At 37.4% G+C, this 21,469-nt stretch overlaps 1 protein-coding gene across 2 annotated transcripts in view; it reads left to right on the top strand.

The window, feature by feature from the left end:
* The window catches only part of GRIN3A (glutamate ionotropic receptor NMDA type subunit 3A), a 150,482-nt gene that overhangs the window by 1,842 nt on the left and 127,171 nt on the right, over positions 1-21,469 (top strand). The gene's annotated exons all lie outside the window — the stretch shown is intronic.

Genomic DNA, 21,469 nt, shown 5'->3' with positions numbered 1-21,469 from the left:
ATCAAGCTTCATTAAGACTTGCCAGTATTTATGAAACTAGGCAAATGGTGTTGGCCCCATGATAAAGATTGAGGGACTAAGGAAAGTTTTGATCAGTGTACTAATAAAAGAGTCTAGACACTGGGGAATTTCTAACTCTACATATCCTTCTGCTATCCCTTTAGCTGGAAAAAAATATTTCTAATATCTTCCACTTTTGATATATATACAGAGATAAAAGCGAAAATGAGTAAGGCCAAATACAAGTGAAAAGTTTGATAGAATCTATGCATAAAATATCAAGAGAGTACTAAAGATCTCTTTTTCTAGAAAAATGAATCTTACATTTTTAATCTTAGGCAGGCTGGGCACTCGCTACTTTCAGCAGTTACCCTGAAGATTGCTATTTAATGCTGAACTATAGAGATTTGATCTGCAGAGTGCAGGCTAATTAACTTTTATCTAAAACATTTCCGTCACCTGAATCTGAATGACTGTAGGCAGCAGATGGGAAGGCAGGGAAAACACAGGTGCACAATGCTGCCAATGGCCAAAGTGTTATAAACATGAAATTGCATCCATAGGGTGCATCATTATTAATATATATGCAGAATCAGATTGAACGAAATGCAAGAGTCAGCATCACGTGCTTCTCATCATTGCTTCTTTATTACCTAATACTTCATAAGTTGCCAATAGTGTTCACGGTCTCTAGACTCCTTTCCATTTGTAGATTGTTTGGCAGATCTTAAATAGCAAGAATTTTCCCCAAATTAGTGTTCCTTAGTTAGAAAGGAAATCGTGTTCCATGATGGATTTGTGCAGTACACAGCACATTACAACAAGGGGACCAGAGAAAACGATGAAGCAGCATCTAGAATCAGACAGCTTCACAGCTTTAGGACCACTGTGGGAACAGTCTTCCAGGGACAACCCTTACAAGCTGACAGTAAAATGAACACTCCGCCAAGCACATTTACTTCTGTACTTCAATTCAGAAATGTATTTTAAATCACTGTTGTCACTGTTATTTTCATGGCACACAGAGAGATGATTGTATTAATTCAGCTCTCGTTTGCCCAACTGACATGTTCTTTCATTTATCTTTGTATTTTAAATTCAAACATATCTAACTTGTCTCATTTTTAGTATATCATTTAAATGTCATTCTATAATGTTCTATATTAAGAATGTCCAACTTAATGCCAAGTCACTATAACATATAATTTTAGGATATGACCATAATCCCCTTTCAGCAAAAATAATAACTAATCTTTCCTTTGCTTCTACTAAAGAGTAGACCTTTCTCCCAACACTGTTGTGACTGAAAAAAAAGGAACAACTTTCAAAATATCAAAGAATGTAAGAGTCATTTTGTATTTTAAGATAGATAAATAAATAAATAAATAAATAAATAAATAAATAAATAAATAAATAAAATTGACTTAATTTAGCCACTGTTCTCATTGGATTCTACTGCCCAGTGACCTAATAGATTGGGCCCATGCCTGAATAAAGAATTCCAGAAGGAAGTGGACTTGTCTACACAACCAAGTAAAATAAAATTATGTCTTATTCAGACAAATCAAAATTGCTTGGAGCTTTAGTGGCAACAGTTTTCTCACTTTCTTTTGGGTTGATAATTTCCTTGATATGAAACATTTAATTAATAAATAGTGGTTTTGATAACATCCTGTCACAGTTCATGAATGGAAAGTGATACCACTGAAATAGTTTCTTTCACTAAATAAACACGTAAGGTCATCAGCTTGTGAGGAACCAACTTTCTTCAAGCAGGGAAATCCATTTTAAGTAAGATAATAAGCTACCCACTTTTAGTGGTAGTTTATTTTCTTACTACTAGTGGTAGTTTAGTGATATGTATTATTACTACATAATAAAAGCTTCATACAAAGATAGGATCAAAGCCTGTTCCCATCTAAAAATTCTGATTTTACTACACACCAGACCTCCACTTGAGGCTCACTCATTTATTAAAATGATAATTTCTTAGTTCTAAATTCTATTCCTGTGACCTTCAAATAATGATGCTGCATATGGATCCAGTTACATTTAAGGTTTTTTTAAAGGTTTTATTTATTTATTCACGAGAGACACAGAGAGAGAGAGGCAGAGACACAGGCAGAGGGAGAAGCAGGCTCCACGTAGGGAGCCTGACATGGGACTTGATCCCCAGACTCCAGGGTCACAGCCTGGGCCAAAGGCAGGTGCCAAACCACTGAGTCACCCAGGGATCCCCAGTTACATTTAAGTTATATGAAGTTCCCATAATTGTTCTTTCTTTCTCTTCCATCCCCATACTATCCTCTCTTCTAGGGTTCTTATATTGTTTCTCCAAAGTTGACTCCTCAAAATTTGCCCGTTGAGTTAGTGACAGATACAGATTTATTTCTAAAATGAATATCTCATGTTAATTCTATATTGGCCCATTAGGCAGAGTTAATGGAGTAATATAATTGGCTTAGGTCCAAACCCATACAATCAAAAACTGACTCAGGGCTCCAGGGTGGCTCAGTCAGTTGAGCAGTGGACTCTTGATTTCACCTCAGGTCATGTATGATCTTAGGGTCCTGAGACTGAGCTCCACATAGGCTCCCTGCTCAGTGAGGAATCTTCTTCTCTCCTTCTCCCTCTCCCTCTGCCCCTCCTCCAGGTCATGTGCGTGCTCTCTCTCTCTCTCTCTCTTTTGAAAGATTTTATTTATTTATTCATGAGAGACACACAGAGAGAGAGAAAGGCAGAGACACAGGCAGAGGGAGAAGCAGGCTCCATGCAGGGGGCCCGATGTGGAACTCGATCCTGGGTCTCCAGGATCATGCCCTGGGCTGAAGGCAGTGCTAAACTGCTGAGCCACCTGGGCTGCTCTCTCTCTCTCTCTCTCTTAAATACATAAATATTTTAAAAAATAAGTAAAAAACAAAAAGTGACTGTATTACTATTTTCAACTCCAGTTGAACATACCAACCATAGTTTGCCTGTCTCATTAACCATTGTATGCTAATTAATATGTTTATTCCCATGGATATCTAAGTGTTTTAGATGGTCCCTTTTCTCTGACAGCACAAGGATAAGCACTGAAGTCTATTTATTAGTTTGGCTAACACAGCACCACTTCTGTATGATAGAGGGACCAGAACAGTAATACCACTAAGGTACAGGCTTCCCCCACTATCTGAAAGAAAAGCATTCCTATGAAACCTTTTGTAAGCCAAACTGGCATAAAGTGAAGAGTATCCCCCCCTCTTTCCAGAAGTTAGTGTAATGCCACTTCAGTTTGAGGAAAGACCTACATTAGTACCTGTTTTCCCTAATGGAAAAAATTCAGAAGGGGATTTTCATTTTTATGAAAGCAAAGTGGCATAATGAGGAGTTTCAGAAAGTTGGGGATACCAGTAGTGCTCCTTTAGCCAAGGTTTTGCTTTCTGCTATGAATCATGGTCCAGAAGCAGATGATTTCTCCTTTGCCGACATAGTATCAAAAGGTCAATAGTAGCTTCCCGCTGAATCATAATGCCTACGTCTTTCTCCTCACTTCATCTTATCACATACGTATTTTATTATCTCACATCATCACAAGAAGAAGGTGAGTGCAAAAGAATAAGATAGCTTGAAAGAGGCCACATTCACATAATTTTTATTATAGCATATTGTTATAATTGTTGTTAATCTCTTACTGTGCCTAATTTATAAATTAAACTTTATCATAGGTATGTATGTGTAGAAAAAACCCCACAGTATTTATAGTATAGGTTCTATCCATGGTTTCAGGCATTCACTGGGGGTCTTGGAACGTAGCCCCCATGGATAAGGAGGGACTACTATATATGACTTAGGTGAGTCATTAGGGGACAAGTAAAGGACATTTATTTTTAAAGTATCTGCTCTCAACTGTATTGGTTTTCCTTGACTTGCTTCATGCAAAGCACTGTTTTCTGTCCTCTGGGGGAAATATATTTCTTCTACACTTCATGATGAATGGCTGGTAGTAGCACCTAATTGTTGCTGACTTGAAGATAAATGATTTCAAATTAAATGTCAAGTGATACAAAACTTTTCTTGGAAGTGATCTTTTACAGATTCCTCTTGAGGAACGGAGACTTGGGATTAATTTGGAAGTTTTTATTTTCAATTTGGGGATTTTTTTTTCCTTTACAATACTTAAAAAATTTTTTTCCAGATAAATAGATCAGAAAAGATTACCAAAAAAAAAAAAAAAAGAAAAGATTACCATATACATTCACTGGTAATTAATCTGTCTCACTCACTTTCTTTGTGCCTACCACAGTATAGTCATACAGAATATTTGGTCTTGACCTTCTTTGACTATTCCATCTTGGAATTAATTTATGATTGAATCAACTGAACTAAGTATCTGAGTTCTCTGAAGGCCAGTTTCATTGTCTAATTCCTTAATGTTTTATCTTTTGGTGGTGTAGAATTCACAATGGATTTTGTGTCATTAGATTTTATTTCAAGAAAACTTCCAGTCAAATTCCAATAGTGTTGGTTAAAAGGGCACAATATAAAGGAAGGTATATTAAACAACAATCAAAAGGTTCTCAGGTTTCCTCTGCCTCTTACTGGCCATGTAATCTTGTCAAGTGCCTCTGTCTCTGAACATCTATGCTTATAATTCAAAAGAAGGTAATTACCCATCTGACAGAGTTGTTTTTTACATCAAATAAGAGATTGAAGTACTTTGGGAAAATTTATAATGCTAGCCAAACAACTGGTAGAGAAGTGTTTGTCTGATAAGAATCATCCAAGTCTTAATTCTTCACTAATTCTTATTAGTAGTTACCAATCAAATTGGAATGTGATTCACGGTGTAACATGTCTTCATCATCCACCTTTTTCTCTACTCCCTTATTTTCTTTCTCTTTAGAAAAAAAAAATGTAAGTAGGTTTAGCCTTCCCCACAAAAAGGAAAAAACAAAAAACAAAAAGAACTAGGCTTCTAAGTACATTGTGCACTTGCCCCAAACTGGGATATGTGCCATAGGTACTATTTCTATAACGATGGAAAATTTTTACCTATTACACATCTAACACTATCTAGAGCCTTGGGTATTGCCATAGAAGCCTCAATAAGATGCCCAAGGTTTTTCAGAAATGTTGATCTCTCACATTGGTTATAAGTTTTTCCTATAAGCAAACTTAACAGTAATAGACTATTCATGAAAGTATGGACTCTTCACCTATTATATCACTAAGTACATTGGCTCATCTGATATTATTTTCACAGCAAGTTTTCTTGAAGAAAAAAGCAATGTGTTGGTTCATACTGGCACAAGCTCCTTATCTCATGGACAGATGACAAAGAGTTGCACACCAGCTACTTTGGGTACCATTGCTGTAGATAATTTTGCAGGGGCTCTCATAGCAAGGTATTGTGCATTTTGGTGACATCACTAAATGTAGAGATGAGAATCTCATTGTCTTTTGTCTTGACTACTCTAGCTACTGCCACTCACATACACAGAAAAGTAAAGGAAGTGTACAACACCAGAAATGTGATGCTGAATCTATAAAACTAAGCAAGAAAGAAGAAAGGACATCTCAGCATCTGCCACATTGTTTTTTGAATGAATGCACGAATAACAAACTAATGGAAATCTTTAAGCCACTTGTTTGTCTTTCTCAGATCTTTTCTTTATGGGATCATGGGAGAAAAAAACAATGGGGAAAAGATAAACAAGGAGTAACTTACCTCTCTCGCCACATCCCTCCCCTTGACCCAATCTAAAACTTCAGCCACATTTTCAGGTCTCCTTCTGAAAGTGTAAGATTCAGTCACTTTCAAGGGGACACCATGATCTCCTGCATTGAGGGAGAAGATTGATTATACAGACCTACTCTGGTATTGTGTCAACTGGACTAAATACTGACGCTGAAAAGCTAGTATCTGGTTGGCCAGGAATAGTCTACTGGTAGAGATGAGCCTTCAAAGATTCAAGTGGTGAAGAATTAAACAGAATGCCTTCTTTTTCAGTCAGGTTGAATTATGCGCCATTGTTTTTCATTTGAGTCATAGATTTAGGAAAATACTCCATCATATATGTTTTTACAGCATTTGTGCTTTTTCAGGCCTTCTTCACAAATGTGTTCACAGAATCCTTCAAACAGTCCTATGAGGTAGAAAACAATACATACAACATACAGAGTACTAGAGAGACCTATGCATTCTGAGAAGTGAGAAGTCATCAAGAAGAAAAACAGACTATTAGCTCCTTCTAAATTCAGTGTATTTGTTAGCCTACAATCCAAGAACAAACTGGATCCATCACTGCTTTTGAATTAAGTAAGAAAGGAAAATAAATAAGAGAGATATCTACAAGTTTGATTGTTAAACGCATATTTCATACTAAATAACCAATAATAGGAATTGACTTAAATGAATCATGGTAGATCTTTACAATGGAGTTCTAATACCCATTCAAATGAAAATATATTGACAGAGATATAGAAAAAATTTTATATAACGTATATAAAGTATGACCTTGATCCTGGAAAATACGAAGTCTTGGATTTTATTTATAAAAATGGTAATAGAGCCCATTTTTTCCCTATCTGTGCTTTTTTTAATTTTTAAGACTTTTTAAATTTATTTTATAATTTTAGGATTGTATTTATTTGTTTGTTTATTTATTTATTTATTCATGAGAGACACAGGGAGAGAGAGAGGCAGAGACACAGGCAGAGGGAGAAGGCTCCATGCAGGGAGCCCAATGTGGGACTCAATCCCGGGACTCCAGGATCATGCCCTGAGCCAAAGGCAGATGTTCAACCCCTGAGCCGCTGAGCCACCCAGGCATCCCGATGTGCTTTTTAAAAAAAAAAAAAAAAAAAAAAAAGTATGTATTACCTATATGAATAAAAATGTTAAGAGAAAAATGATGAGTTAGCTTCACATTTCTTCACCAATGCTTTGATACTTCAATATGAAAGTATAGATTATAGGAAAATAAATTGTAGAGTAAGTTAGATTTAACAAAGTCCTTTCACATCTATTTTTTTTTTCATTTTATCCTCATAGTTAACTTTGTGAGGTGAGCAAGACAAATAGTATGTATTACCTTTATTTTGCAAATGAGACAATAGTAACATAAAGGAGAGAAATACAAAGTAGGAATTAGGAGATTTTTTTAAATACAGACCTATATTTGAACCTTAGGTTTACAACTTTCTAGACATCTTACCTGGGGAAATATATCTCAATTTCTTGATCCATAAAATATGACGATCTCCTAAAGTTGTGGTGAGGATGACACCATGTATGCAAAGTTCTAAGTATAGTACCTTAGAACACTATGTGTTCTTATTATGATAATGGTCATTCTTTTAATATAAATTGTTGATGTGACAAAACTAAAATTATCTGGATAAGAACTCAAATATTCTGGGTTGCTCTCCAGAGTATTTCTATATCCATTTTCTTTTTTTTTTCTTTAAGATTTATTTATTCCAGAGAGAGAGAGAGAGAGAGAGAGTATGAATAGAGGGGAAAGAGTCAGAAGGAGAGGGACTGAATCTCAAGAAGACTCCTGCTGAGCATGGAGCTGACCCTGGGGCTCAATCTCACAACCCAGAGATCATGATCTGAGTCAAAACCAAGAGGTTGATGCTCATGTGACTGAGCCAACCCAATGCCCCTCTATATGCATAGGACATTCAAGCTTAGGAGATTCAGTTCCAGTAGGCCAACCCTAAGAAAAACAAAGAAATCTGCTGTTTTAAAACCTCACTTAAGAGTTCCATTCACTGAAGTTTAGGTGTATGTAAAGTTGGTTAGCAAAAAAGTGAACTTTGAGGTCTGTTTTCAACTACTTGCATCTTTCTACTGGTTCTGAATGATAGGATCTTTGGATTAGTTACATTAGAGGTAAAAAATAATGTTCATTTCTATTCATTGGTGTGAGGAACTCATAATTCTTGCCTTATCTACTACTCTAATTTCCCCTAGGAACCTCCCAGAAATTATACTTAAGGAACAGTAGAACCATGAGCCAGTTGATATTTTAGACTTCTTGGGGGAAATAAGGTTGTTAAGAGTAGAGTCTTAATTTGGCATGGATTCAAGGTTTACAAATTTCCCCTGTTCCATATAAGCTTTATATATATTAATGTAACTGACTTGTGGCATATATTAGCTCAAAAGTTTAGTGACAATAACACTATTATACACTAAGATTTACAGAAAAAGGATACCCATGAGGCAAACTGTATTTTATTGAATACTGACTGTATCAAAACTGTTTGATGCATACAATTTTAAGGGACCTTTTACATGCATATTGCTGTTCTGATTATAAAAGTAATGCATATATATGCACTACTCACCATGGGTGTCCACAGATGACCTTGAGTAACATATCGATGTATTTTATTCTCTTGAGGCTCTTTGTTTAAAATTTTCAAAAACCATTGGGTACAATTAAAGAAAGCCCTCTTGTCGGTCCAACTAGGCATTGCTGTCAAAGGATAAGAGAAAGGAAAATCCTTTTTTTTTTTTTTTTTTTTTTTAATTTTCTAAAAACTCAGAGTTGACAGGACTTTCTGAATCTTGGGCACTCTGAGTTGATGGTATTTCTATATTAAAAGGTGGTAGTTTCCTTTGTATTTGCAATCTAGCTTTATATTTTCAACATTTTGCAAGTGACTGAGTCTGTACAGTTCCGAACAATGGCTCAGTCTGGATCTTTCAGTACCATTCCTAAGAATGGCTTGGAAATGGGTTGCCACTATCTCTTCTCAGCTAGGGGTGGTCATTAGCAGAACTTTCAGTGTCAAGCACTTTGATAGTTGCAAAACCTGCATACAATTTATTGGTTTTTTTGTATGGAAAGCCTCAACTTTAAGCCAAGCAACAATTGGGTTAATACTCTCCAGATTAAAAAGGTTAAAAATTTATTCCCATAAAGCAAAGTGAGATGCTCAGCATGTCTTCATGTAACAGAATCACAATCTGGCTATTGCGGAATTCTATTTGTTCAGTCCCAACCAGAGGTACTTAAGTGGGGATTCCATTAAACAAAGAATTTGCTTCTGTCTATTGTGAATTCAATAGGTTCAGATGGAGAGCTGTCATTGTTTTGATGCTATACAAGAAATTAATTTGAGTCACCTCACACACTGTGTTACACACTTTAAAAAAATGCTTCAATGTATACCTGAAAATGAATAATAAATCCATGCCTGAGTTAATCCAGTGTGCCTTCACTTGGTCGCAGGCACAGAGAGCCATCTAGTGGCCCCTAAAATACGGCTTTGGCTTTAAGTTAAAGCATCCTAGAAATCCAGCCTGACAAGGCAAGAGAAGGATTCCAAACAGCTTTTCGTCTATGTCCTATTCTTTTGACTGTGAGGAATCTAGGTTAATCCATCACAGAAAAGACCTTCTTTCTGCCTTCTAAGAAGATCCAACAATTTCTGCTGTTTGGCCACCATATCTATAATTGCGATTAGAAACCTTAAAGATACCTGAAAGTATATGTCTCAAAGTGTGGAGAGGCAAACGTGAACGACTTTTACTAACTTTAGCAAGGCGGAGTGGTTAATTATTGTAGTAGGTATATTTACTATCACTTTGGTTTATAATGCAACTTGAAAAGATGTGTCCATTTTATTGTGTTAGGCATATCCTTTGCTCCTTCTTTCTAATTATTAAAAAAGGTATGTTCTTTGTGGATAATCACAATAATAAAAAAATGCCAAAGAGTAAAATAAAAATCACACACAAACCCACAATCCAAGGATCTAGACATATGTATATATTATAAAATTGGGAATCGTGCTATTTTATGATTTTTAACTTGCATATTATAAGCATCTTCCCAAGTCATTAATAATTTTTCATTATTTTATTGGCAATAATTTAATTATTTGTTTATCCAAAGGCAAATTACCCACTACATTTCATTTGTTTAGCCCCTTGTTTGAATCCAAGTTATTTCCCACAAAAAAAATCAATAACTAATGGGTCTTTACCAGACTTGTTCTCTTTAACATTCTTTAGTTTTTGGTCCTGTGGAACACTCTGCTTGAGTTCTGGGACATCATCAAGGTTGTTTCTGGGAGCGGGGGTTTCGGCCCTTTCATTATCTTTTGTGCTTTTTGTCTTTGAGCCCTTGTGGTAATAATCCTAGAGCTGAGCTGTCCAGTAAGATAGCTGCTAGCTCTGTATGGATACTGAAGTTTTAATTAAAATGATGTAAAATTTGAAAGTCAGTTTCTCAGGTGCTCTAAGGGCTCAGTGGCACATGTAGGTAGTGGCTACTGAATTTGACAGCACAGATAGACAACATCTTCTATCTTCATTGAAAGTTCTGTTGGATATCTCTATTGCTGTCAGGGTATGTAGTTGTAAGAAACAGAAACTCACTCTAAGGAGCTCAAAAGTGAGGGGTTTGTGCTGGAAACTACAAAACATGATCAGGAACTGAATTGCAGGAGGTCCAGCTAGCCTGCACTCCTGGAAAGTGCTGGGGCAGCTACTACCTTCCCTTCCATCCCCTGGGGTCCAAAGATCCTCTCTTGGCTTCTCACTTCACATCTGCTCCATCCTTCTCTCCAGATACCAGCTTCTTCCTCTGCCCTGCCATAACTCCTGCATGGATGTGGTTTCAATTTACCATGACAGGATGTAGCCTGAACTTGGTAGGACTTTCAACTTTAATCATCTATGTGTTTTGTATCTCTTAGTTCACATTCTGCAGATGTTTAATGAGCCAAAACAAATCATTGCTTCCCCCTCCATCTCAAGTTATACACCTTTCCTTAATCCAATCAGCAACGGCCAGATTTCTGAGTTAAGTGTTCAGTATAAGCCTTAGAATACAGCAGTAAATAAAATAGCAAAACTCCTGTTCTCAAAGAATTTACATTCCAGCAAGGGAGACAGACAATAAGATACACCAACATAAATATAATATTTTTAAAAGATTTTATTTATTTATTCATGAAAGACACACAGAGAGAGGCAGAGACCCAGGCAGAGGGAGAAGCAGGCTCCATGCAGGGAGCCTGATGTGGAACTCGATCCCAGAACTGGGATCACGCTCTCAACCAAAGGCAGATGCTCAACCGCTGAGCCACCCAGGAGTCCCTAAATATAACATTTTTAAGCAGAGGCAAGTGCAATGGAGAAAAAAATGAAGCAGGGTAAAGGATGAGAGAATAACTGGTTAGTCGGGCCGCCCGGGGTGGCTCAGTGGTTTAGCGCCGCCTTCAGCCCAGGGTGTGATCCTGGAGACCCGGGATCGAGTCCCACGTCGGGCTCCCTGCATGGAGCCTGCTTCTCCCTCTGCCTGCATCTCTGCCTCTCTCTCTCTCTAATAAATAAATAAAATATTTTAAAAAGATTAAAAAAATAACTGGTTAGTCACTAAGTCCTTTCTGAAGAGATGACACCTGACCAGAGAATGAAGAAGCGAATCATGCAAATTTCTAAGGGAAGGGCATTACAAGCAGAGAGAACAAAAGTACAAAACCTCTGAGGTAGGAATGAGCATAGCAATAAAAATTTGTTGAATAAATGAATAAATGGACTATCCCAAGGTACCAGCCATTATAACATTTGTCAGTGGCACATTTTCAAAGAAGGTAAATTTCCTAAGGTTTAGATTACTGAATTTGTCTTCTTGCATATGGCAATACCAGGAATTTCTAACTGGGATTTCCAGTTATATCTCGCATTGTCACCTTAAACTCAAAATATTTAAAGATACCCAAGGGTGGCATTCCCTCTCACCTATAACAGGAATTCTCCTCTTGGACCTCTCTCTTTTCTTCTCATCAGGCTCTGTTGCCTTCTTTAGTATATTTCCCATATCTTCATCTTTCCTTCTTTTCACAAGACATTAGCTCCTTCTGCCAACACTCTTGAATAGTCTCTCTAACTCTATTTCTTTCCTCCAAACCATTCTGCACACTACTGCTAGATAAATCTTTTGAAAGCAAAACAACTTTCATCTATTTATTCATTCTTCATTTTTTATTCAACAAACACTTACCAAGTATAATGCACTAAGCTTCATGCTACCTCCCTGCTGGAAAGCCATTTTATCGTGGCAGTGTTATCATTCTTCTTCCATGCCCTAACACTCCTGAGGGATGAAACACACCTTAATAACAATGATTCACTACAAGAGTAATTCCCAGAATTGGAGCAGGGTACACCATGCTTAAGAGAATGTATCAGACTCTCCAAGTTTTGGGAGTATAGTCCAAAAAAGCCTTCCATCCCCCACTCTCAAGATCCTGACATGCCCCCCCTGAAGCTAGGGAGACATAGGTTAATAGTTAGCAAATTGATAGAACCTGGTCCTCAAGACCTTTCACAACGTGCAAATAACTCTTTCCAATTCATGACATCCTTCTGAGATACAGATACAGATGTCCAGAAAGCATAAGATCTCTAGAAATAGAAATATGTGTGTGTGACTTTTAAAAAATCAATACATGTAAGTTATTATATTAAAAAGCATTTCTCTATTATACATTTATATAGAAAGACAGATATATACTCAAGTTGTCACAATTTGCAGATGAATTAAGCTCCTATTTAGAATTGATTTTTCCATTGAAACAATGTTATCTGTGGCTGTTAAGACCTCAGGCCAGGCCACAAAATCCTCTTTGGCCCATACTACGACAGGATTCTATTAGTTCTGTAGACACTAAGCCCTAGCTGTTACAGGCTTTTTCTGTTTGAGACCAAGCTGGGGCGGGGGCGGGTATGGAGTGAGGAGGAAAGCCAGAAGACCTGGCTTTCAATGAGAATGCCAGAGTAATCTGTACAGTTTTGGAAAACTTCTCTGAGTCTCCATTTTTCTATTACAAATTATAAATAGTTGCTCATTAAGCAGGGGTTGGTGGAGTGTACCTACTATGCTATTTTAAAGAATTGATATGAGTTTCAGCGAGTTAATATACGTAAAAACATTTTCTACATTCAGACTTAAAAAACAGATGAGGGGCACCTGGGTGGCTCAGTCGATGAAGTATCTGACTCTTGATTTCCCCTCAGGTCATGATCTCAGGGTGGAGAGATCGAGCCCTGCATCAGTCTCCCTGCTCACTGGGGAGTCTGCTTGAGATTCTCTCTCTCCCTCTCCCTGTGCCCTCCCTCCATTCCTACCCCCTACTGCACACTCACATCTCTCTCTCCCTAAAATAAATAAATAAATCTTTAAAAAAAATGAGAAGCATTCTTATTGAAGCATCTTTTTAGTCAGGTAAACATTCCCAGTTCCACTTTGGGAAAGCCAGGACTAATCTTTCCCAGTACTAATGTAACACTGGGAATAGCCCGTCCTTGTCTTGTCCTTCTGCACTGAACCAGAGTGGTCATGCTGTAACTCCTCAACGGTCAGCAGCAGCTGGAAGGGGAGGAGAGGAGAGCAGGGCAGTTTCACACTTTCCAAACAGAGACTTGAAAAGTGCTTCTTCCGAATGTCCCTAGCGTCAGGTGCTTGTCTTAGGCCTAAGGAGGAAAGAAAGGAGCTTTGAGGAGCTGACAGGGTAGCAAAGTGACAGCCAGGACACAGGTTAGAATGAGAGACACTTTGGAAATCTGATATTAAAGCTCAGATTGGCCACTTACATTCATAAAAAACACATTAGTTCAGATTTAAGATTTCATCGGTTTCTAAGTAATATTTCATGATTCATTGGTATCCTGGAAAATAATCAAATCTCACTCTAACCTTCATTCCAAGTCTGCCTTTAACATTTGCTGGGCAGCAGTTGTGTAAAAATCTTTCAATTCCATGTTTCAGAATTACTTCTGGATTCAGCCCCTCACAGGCCAGGAGAACCTTTAGGATCCCCTTTGTGCAAAGTAATGCAGGGAAAGATCAGGAATAAACCAACAGGCTCAACCTCAGCCACACCATCCGTGCCTCCAGTATTTCATTGTCCTCCTAGCTGACTCTAGGAGGCTTTTTGGCTCTTCCAGGACAGTCTCCAAGCTGCTGTCTGAAAGAGAGATGGTTCACTGGCCACCTTACCCCCCCGCCTCCTCCCTAAAAACGACATCATTGTTGCCTGGTTCAGGCACAATGTGTACTGAATTTATAACTTATGCTGTATTTTGACATCACCTATAGCTACTTTTTATTTTATTTTTTTTAAGATTTTATTTATTTATTTGACAGAGAAAGAGAGAAGGTACACACACACACACACACACACACACACAAGCAGGGGGAGCAGCAGAGAGAGAGGGAGAAGCAGACTCCTTGCTGAGCAGGGAGCCTGATGCAGGGCTCATTCCCAGGACCCTGGGATCATGACCCGAGCTATAAGGCAGATGCTTAACCCAAGCCCCCCTGCAACTAATTTTTTAAATTACTGTTTTACTTCAATAAATTTATTTTTTAAAATCTTTTTATGGTGATATCAGTGAAGAACCGGTCCCCCTTGCCATAAATAGAAAAAAGTACACAACGAGATAAGTACACCGTGAAAACAAAATCATTCTAGCTAGGTAGCCTTGCCTGAGCTCTTCTTTAAATGGGAACATTTCCAGGTGTTAGGGAAGTGTTAAAGGCACACTGACACCAAATGGAGGCTTTCTCCTGGATTTAGCAGAAGGATTAAATACTAATTGAAAAGGGATTAACTTTCTCACTGTGTGAGTCAGTGTTACTTAATGTCAAGCCCCTGATCAACCTAAGATTTTCTCATGAACCACCTCCACTCTGCCAGCCTCTAACCTATAGGTTGAATTCTTTTTTTTTTTAATATTTTATTTATTTATTCATGAGAGACCCAAAGACAGAGGCAGAGACATAGACAGAGGGAGAAGCAGACTTTTCGCGCGGGGAACCTGATGTGGGACTTGATCCCAGGACCCCAGGATCAAGGCCTGAGTGAAAGGCAGATGCTCAACCACTGAGCCACCCAGGTGCCCCTATAGGCTGAATTCTAAGCAGCCTAGGGCAGGCATTCAGGACCTTTCATTATCCGAGTCTTGCTTAACTCTCCTCATTTCTTCTTGATACTAACCCTTAGCCCTTGCACTCTGCTCAGCAATGCTGAAAGGCACAATCCTGTTCCAAACCTGGGCACATGCTGTTCTCAATGCTCTTTCCCCCTTGTGTCTGCCTGAAACTCCTATTCGACCTCCAGATCTTGGCTCATATATCACCTGTGCACAGGTCACTGCTCATCCTTTCCCTACCACAGTTAACCACTTCTGTGTGACATTTCTACTTTGCACATTCTTCTTTACTAGATCTATCAGATAGACATGTAATTATTTATTTACCTGCATATCTCTCTCCTCCACTAAATTAAACCCTAAGCTTCTGGTACGGTGCATGGCTCATAATAGAAATGCTCAGTGACTATTGTTTAAACTGAATGAGTGGTCCATTTCCATCCCTTCCAGTGTAATAGAATTAAGTATAACACCTGTGGAAAACCCACTGACTGTTCAGGTGGGATGATGTGAACCTAAGAAAGTGTATCACCTTATGAAAAAGGATCCTCATTCACTGTGGTGGAGAGAGTTCTTGACCACCCAGAATTTACTGTTATGTAGAAAAAGCTGGTAGAGTAAGGCCTTGAGGAAATTGATTTCATAAGAAGTAGAAAACCTGTTTCTACTACCCTATTAAGCTTTTTATGCATCCTTCATTGTCCACAAATCGCTTTTCAATTTCCTGGAGACCACAAGTGACAGAAAAGTGATATTGTTCTCAGATCTTTAAGCCACTGCTTTCCCGAATTTTAATCCCCCTTCAACCAATTTCACTGTATCGTATAGCCAAAGATTCTCGACATGTAAAATTAAAGAATGTCAGAATTGATGAAAAGTAAAGTTACTGGAATAATCACCAGTTAAGAAGAGAAAAAGCCTGGAATTGTATTTTATTCTGTCATCCTTTGTTAAACAAAATGATCAAAAAATCAGACAAGGATTCAGATCTGGCCAAGACTAACCGGTTCTATTCCTGGCTCCTTTTCTTTCATTAAGTATAATTCCTTAGGCTTTCAGACCTCTGGAGTGGTGGCCATCTGTGTGTCAGCAACACACAGATAACTTTTCAAAATAGGGATTCCCGAGCTTATCAAATCAGAACTCCTGGGATTGGAGCACAGAAATCTGTCTAAAAACAAACACCCTCACCAGTGATTGTGTCCATGGGGGATTTGGAGTATCATATTTTGGGATCACATTATCCTGAGAGTCTCCCCTGATGTGATTTTCAAACTGTGACTAAGTACTACCTGAAAAAAAAAAAAAAAAAAGCCTAAGGTAACGTCTAAAGTGCAGATTCTCTCAATCTCACTGAGTTCCACTAAATCATATGCTATGGCCTCCTATATGCTTTTTTTTTTTAAAAGAAACTCCCCCAGGTGATTCATATATGCACAGTACAGTTTGAGAATCAATGATCTGGGGCAGAGGTCTCAAACTCAGATGCCTTATAGGGGTCAGGAAGGTAATGGAAATGTGAAAAACAGTTTCAGATAATACAGTAGGGAGTAGTAAAAACCGTGGGCAACTAAAGAGTGCCTAACCTTTCTAAAGGAGACAGCCAGCCAGCTACCATCAGCTGCAACCAGCTGTTCACCCATTGAGATGTTGCCAGTTACTTTGAATTTTCAAAGGAAGCCAGGGTGAGGATTTTTTTTAAATGTAAACATTTCCTTAAATGTTGACAATGCACTCACCTTTTTTTTTTTTTGCTTTATTGAAGTATAATTGACAAAATTGTGAGGCATATGAAAGCATACACCGTGATGATTTGACACACACACACACACACACACACACACACACGTTGTGAAAGGATTCTTCGCATCACATTAATTAAGTAACTCACGTTTTAAAATACAATCTGCAGGTTCACTAGGGCTGGAGGGTCACCAGTGTGACACTTCTGGACTGGGAAGTGTCAAGGCATTTGTCATAGACAAGTATTAACTAGAAATGCCTCAGCGACTAGCTAAGCAATAGGAGGTGACATAGGCCTGTAAGTACCGTAGCTTTAAGGTACAGGGAGAAAGAACTAAAATAAGTACATATTGTAGAGGACAGGTGGCCACCCTCATTTGAAAGCAAGAGAACAAGAGGGGAAAAAGGCATTAGAAGATAATGAATGTAATCAATTCCAGGTGTGCTCATAAATGAACTCTTAGAAACCTTACTCAATAAAATAGGGATAATGAGATAATAATAACTATTCGTGGTGTTTGAGGTATTGATTAACTAGACCGTATCAAGTGGGTTAACAATGTCATTGGACATATAGCAGGTACTCAAGTTCTTAAAAAAAATCCTGCCACTCTTATTTCCCCTTTCTTTAAGGCTCTCTTGCCTCGCATTAAAATTCAACAGGCACTGAAGAAAAGTAAGCTCATGGCAAAAAGCTGACAAATTCCCTTGATAGTCTTGTTTTTGTTTTCAAGAAAGCTGATAATACTTCTATAATGAGATCATTAACAAGGTAGTGATGACAAAGTGATTCGAGTCCCTCATAGGAAAAGTCATTTCAGAATACAAAAATGTCTCTGTATCTCATCATTGGGTTTCTTTCCTCTACCATGAGTTCAGTGATTCTAAATCCTGTGCAAAGGAAGTTGTTCAACAAATGGTCTGAAGAATTCTGGATTATTCTGAAAATAATTCTGATAATACTCTGGTCAGAGTAGGAAGGTTGCCTTTACTTTATAGTATTCTGTTATTCAGGGGCTTTAAAAAAATAACAATTTAAAAAATAATTTTATATGAAAACAATGTAATGATTATGTTTAAAAATGTATTTACAATTTTAAAGACTAATAATTTGGGGGCACCTGTTTGGTTCAGTTGGTTAAGTGTCTGATTCTTGATTTCGGCTCAGGTTATGATCTTAGGGTTGTGAAATAGAACCTTGAGTCAGCTGCATGCTCAGCAGGGAGTCTGTATCTCCTTCCCCCTCTGCCCCTTTGCTCTCCCTCTCTCTCTCTCAAATAAATAAATAAATCTAAAAAAAAAAAAAAATAAAGACTAACAGTTTCATCACCTTCACATCTATTTCCTTCCGATTTTTATCCTCTTATGTACATTTTTATCTCTCTGAGGACAGTGTTTTGTTTTACTTGCCATTACAATCCAAGATCCTGTTAGTCTTTTGCACATGGTAGTCACTTAGATACTTAAGGAATGAATGAATGCTTCGAAAATGATAAGTACACAGTCAATTTTGTATTCTGCTTTGCTCTCAATCCCATTAGGTCATGAATCTTATGTCTCCACAAACTTCAAACAAATCATATTTCTGTTCTGTTGACTTTCTTCTCATTATAAAATCAGGAAAATATGAAAGCCTAGAAAAACTCTCTTAATCCTGCTGTCCAGAAATACTCACTGTTAATTTGCTGAGATATTTCTCCTAGTGCTTGTTACATAAAACTTTTTCTGTAAACATGGACAGTTTCTATTCAGAATCTTTCATTTGATGCGGCATTGCTAGTATTTCATATCACGGGAAGCCAGTTGTCACTATTATTTTTTTAAAGACTTTATTTATTTATTTGTGAGAGACACAGAGATAAGGCAGAGACATAGGCAGAGGGAGAAGCAGGCACCCCTCTCGGAGCCTGATGTGGGACTCTATCCTGGGACTCCGGGGTCACACCCTGAGCCGAAGGGAGATGCTCAGCTGCTGAGCCACCCAGGCATCCCTGTCACTATTATTTTATTAATTGCATATTATCCTAAGTTTTTGGATATGCCTAGAATGTTGACATTTAAGTTTTTTACAATTTTTGCCATAAAATTTTCCACACTAAAGATCTTTGTTTATAGACTTTTTGTCTACCTTATGGATTATTTCCTTAGCATTGATTCCTGGAAGAGGAAAATAAATACTACTTAGTTGGGGCATATGAATGGCATATTTTCTACACCCTTATATATTTCAGCATGTCTTTGTCATTTTTCTTACAAATCAAAGACAAATAACCAGGCATAAAATTCTCAAATAAATTTGTTTTTTTCTTATCTTTGAGCATTTAATGTAGCAGAAATGAGAAACCCATGATATTTATAATCATCCTTTGGAAGGTTACTTTTTTCCTTTTCTTTCCTCCTAATGCTATTTTTTTTTAATTAAAACACCTTGCCAGATATGTCTAAGTACAACTAAATCTTTATTGATTATGCCACGAAGGAGGTAAATCCATCAAACTGTGGTTTTTGTGTTGTTGTTTTTTTTAAACAGAAAATTTTTCTTCAGAGATGTCTTGGATTAGTCCTTCTGGTCCTGTGGTTACGGTTTCTTTCTTAGATACACCATAATTGTTAGGTTCGACCCCCATATTTAGGTGACCAAATAGATTATGTTCTAACTAGGACACTTTTGAAAGTGAAAGGAGTTAATGATTACACAGGACAATAGGCATGAAACAGGAACTGTGTGAGCACAAACAGACTCATAACTTCCCTGCCATACTTTTTCATTATTATAGTTCTTGATCCTTTTGTTCTGTATCCTGAAAGATTTTCTATATTGTGCCTTCCATATCACTAATTTAATCCTTTGCAATATCTATTATATCTTTTGTGCTTCCAAAGCATATTTGAAATCTGTTATTGGATATTTAGTTTCCCTGTTTCTTTCCATATGACACTGTTCTTTTTTATTCCATCCTACACATCTCGACGTGTTCGCCTCTTGTGATTTACTTATATTTCATAAAAACCATGTTATCCTGCTTTTGTTGAAATGTCAGGGGGCTTGTGTGTTTCATTTATTTTTTTCTAATTTTTCTTTGGCTTCTAAAATAAATCATTCTCCTTTTCTTTGCCTGTTCTACACCATTTGCATAGGGCCCATGTTGTTTTATCTCTTTCTTGGGTAAGAGGAATTCTTACTATAGAATAAGAGATCTGTCTATACCTGTTTGTCACTAGACTAGCTGCTTAGATTGCTAATTGCCTTACTTTGAATTCACTTATGTTCTGGTTAAATCTCTGTCTAATAAATGCAAGTGGACACAAAGTTGCTGTTTATCACCTAAGCCAAATCCCAGTCTTTAGCAGCAATCAAGCATGTGGTGTGACTCTGCTGAACCAAGATGGAATCTACTTTTCCCCTGCTGAACTGCTTTTTGATGATATGAACCAGTGGCTCTTAATCAATTCCTCAACCTAGGGAACCATTTCAAAATTCACATCTAGGCTGCATCCTAGATCTCCTGGCTCAAAACCTTAAGAAACATCGGTTTGCAAATGTAAAAAAAAAAAAAAAAAAAAAAAAAAAAAAACAGTAATAATTCCCAGGAGTTTCCAGCTGCTCACTTGGTTGAGACTCACTAATCTGAAATAATGAAATATGTGAAAACAACAACAGCAACACACATATATACACACAGGGCTCTTGGTTTGCATGTCTCTTAGGGTGATTTCTGATTCTGCCAACTTTTATAGTGATTTTTTTTTTTAAGATTTTATTTATCTATTCATGAGAGACACAGAGAGAGAGGCGAAGACACAGGCAGAAGGAGAAGCAGGCTCCATGGAGGGGGCCCGATGTGGGATTTGATCCAGGGACTCCAGGATCCCACCCTGAGCCAAAGGCAAACACTCAGCTGCTGAGCCACCCAGGCATCCCCTTTCTATAGTGCTTTTTTTTTTTTTTCTATAGTGCTTTTTGTGTGGGAGTTAAACCTCTCCCATACACTCTTCCCATGGAGATGAATTTTATCTAGATTCAGGAATAAAAAACACTAACCAGAGGAAGAAAATGACTAAATGTCATTCTGACTACCTCAAAAAGCAGGGCCCATACCATAGACGGGCCCTGGTGACTAATTTAACTGAGTGGTAGAAGGAAAGATATTATAGTCAGTATAGGAGTTATGGGCTAAAGGACCCAGATTACTTGAGTTTGAATCCCATCCTGACACTTACATTAGCTAACTGCAACTAGGCAAGTCACTTATCCTCTCTATGATTTGGTTTCCTCATCTATGAGATAGGGATAATAATAGGATCTATTCCACTGAATTTTAAAAAGATTAAATGAAATAACCTATAGAAAGTGTTAAGAAAGCCCTGATACATATTAAATGTTCAAGAAATAACCTATAGAAAGTGTTAAGAAAGCCCTGATACATATTAAATGTTCAAGAAATAACCTATAGAAAGTGTTAAGAAAGCCCTGATACATATGAAATGTTCAAGAAATATTAGCCACTATTACTTTCAGATACAATATTAATTTCATATTTTTTCTTTTTTCTTTTTTTTTTTTTTAATTTCATATTTTTTCTTCTTCCACCAGCTTGCAGTTTGTGCAACATTCTTGATTGTTAATAGAGGTTTTTAGAGTTGTGAGCTTATGTATTTTTATGTCTTATTTGTTTTTTTAGTGGAAAGTTGAGGAATGCTGCATCATATCAGTTTGTGCATTTTATTGGAATTTTATGAATAAGCTCTAGAACGGTTATCCATCACTGTGGTTTAAGCTTG

This window comes from Canis lupus, chromosome 11, assembly GCF_011100685.1.
Source record: "Canis lupus familiaris isolate Mischka breed German Shepherd chromosome 11, alternate assembly UU_Cfam_GSD_1.0, whole genome shotgun sequence".
Lineage (NCBI taxonomy): Eukaryota > Metazoa > Chordata > Mammalia > Carnivora > Canidae > Canis > Canis lupus.
The sequence above is the reverse complement of the archived record's forward strand: the minus strand, read 5'-3'. Positions and strand labels throughout refer to the sequence as shown.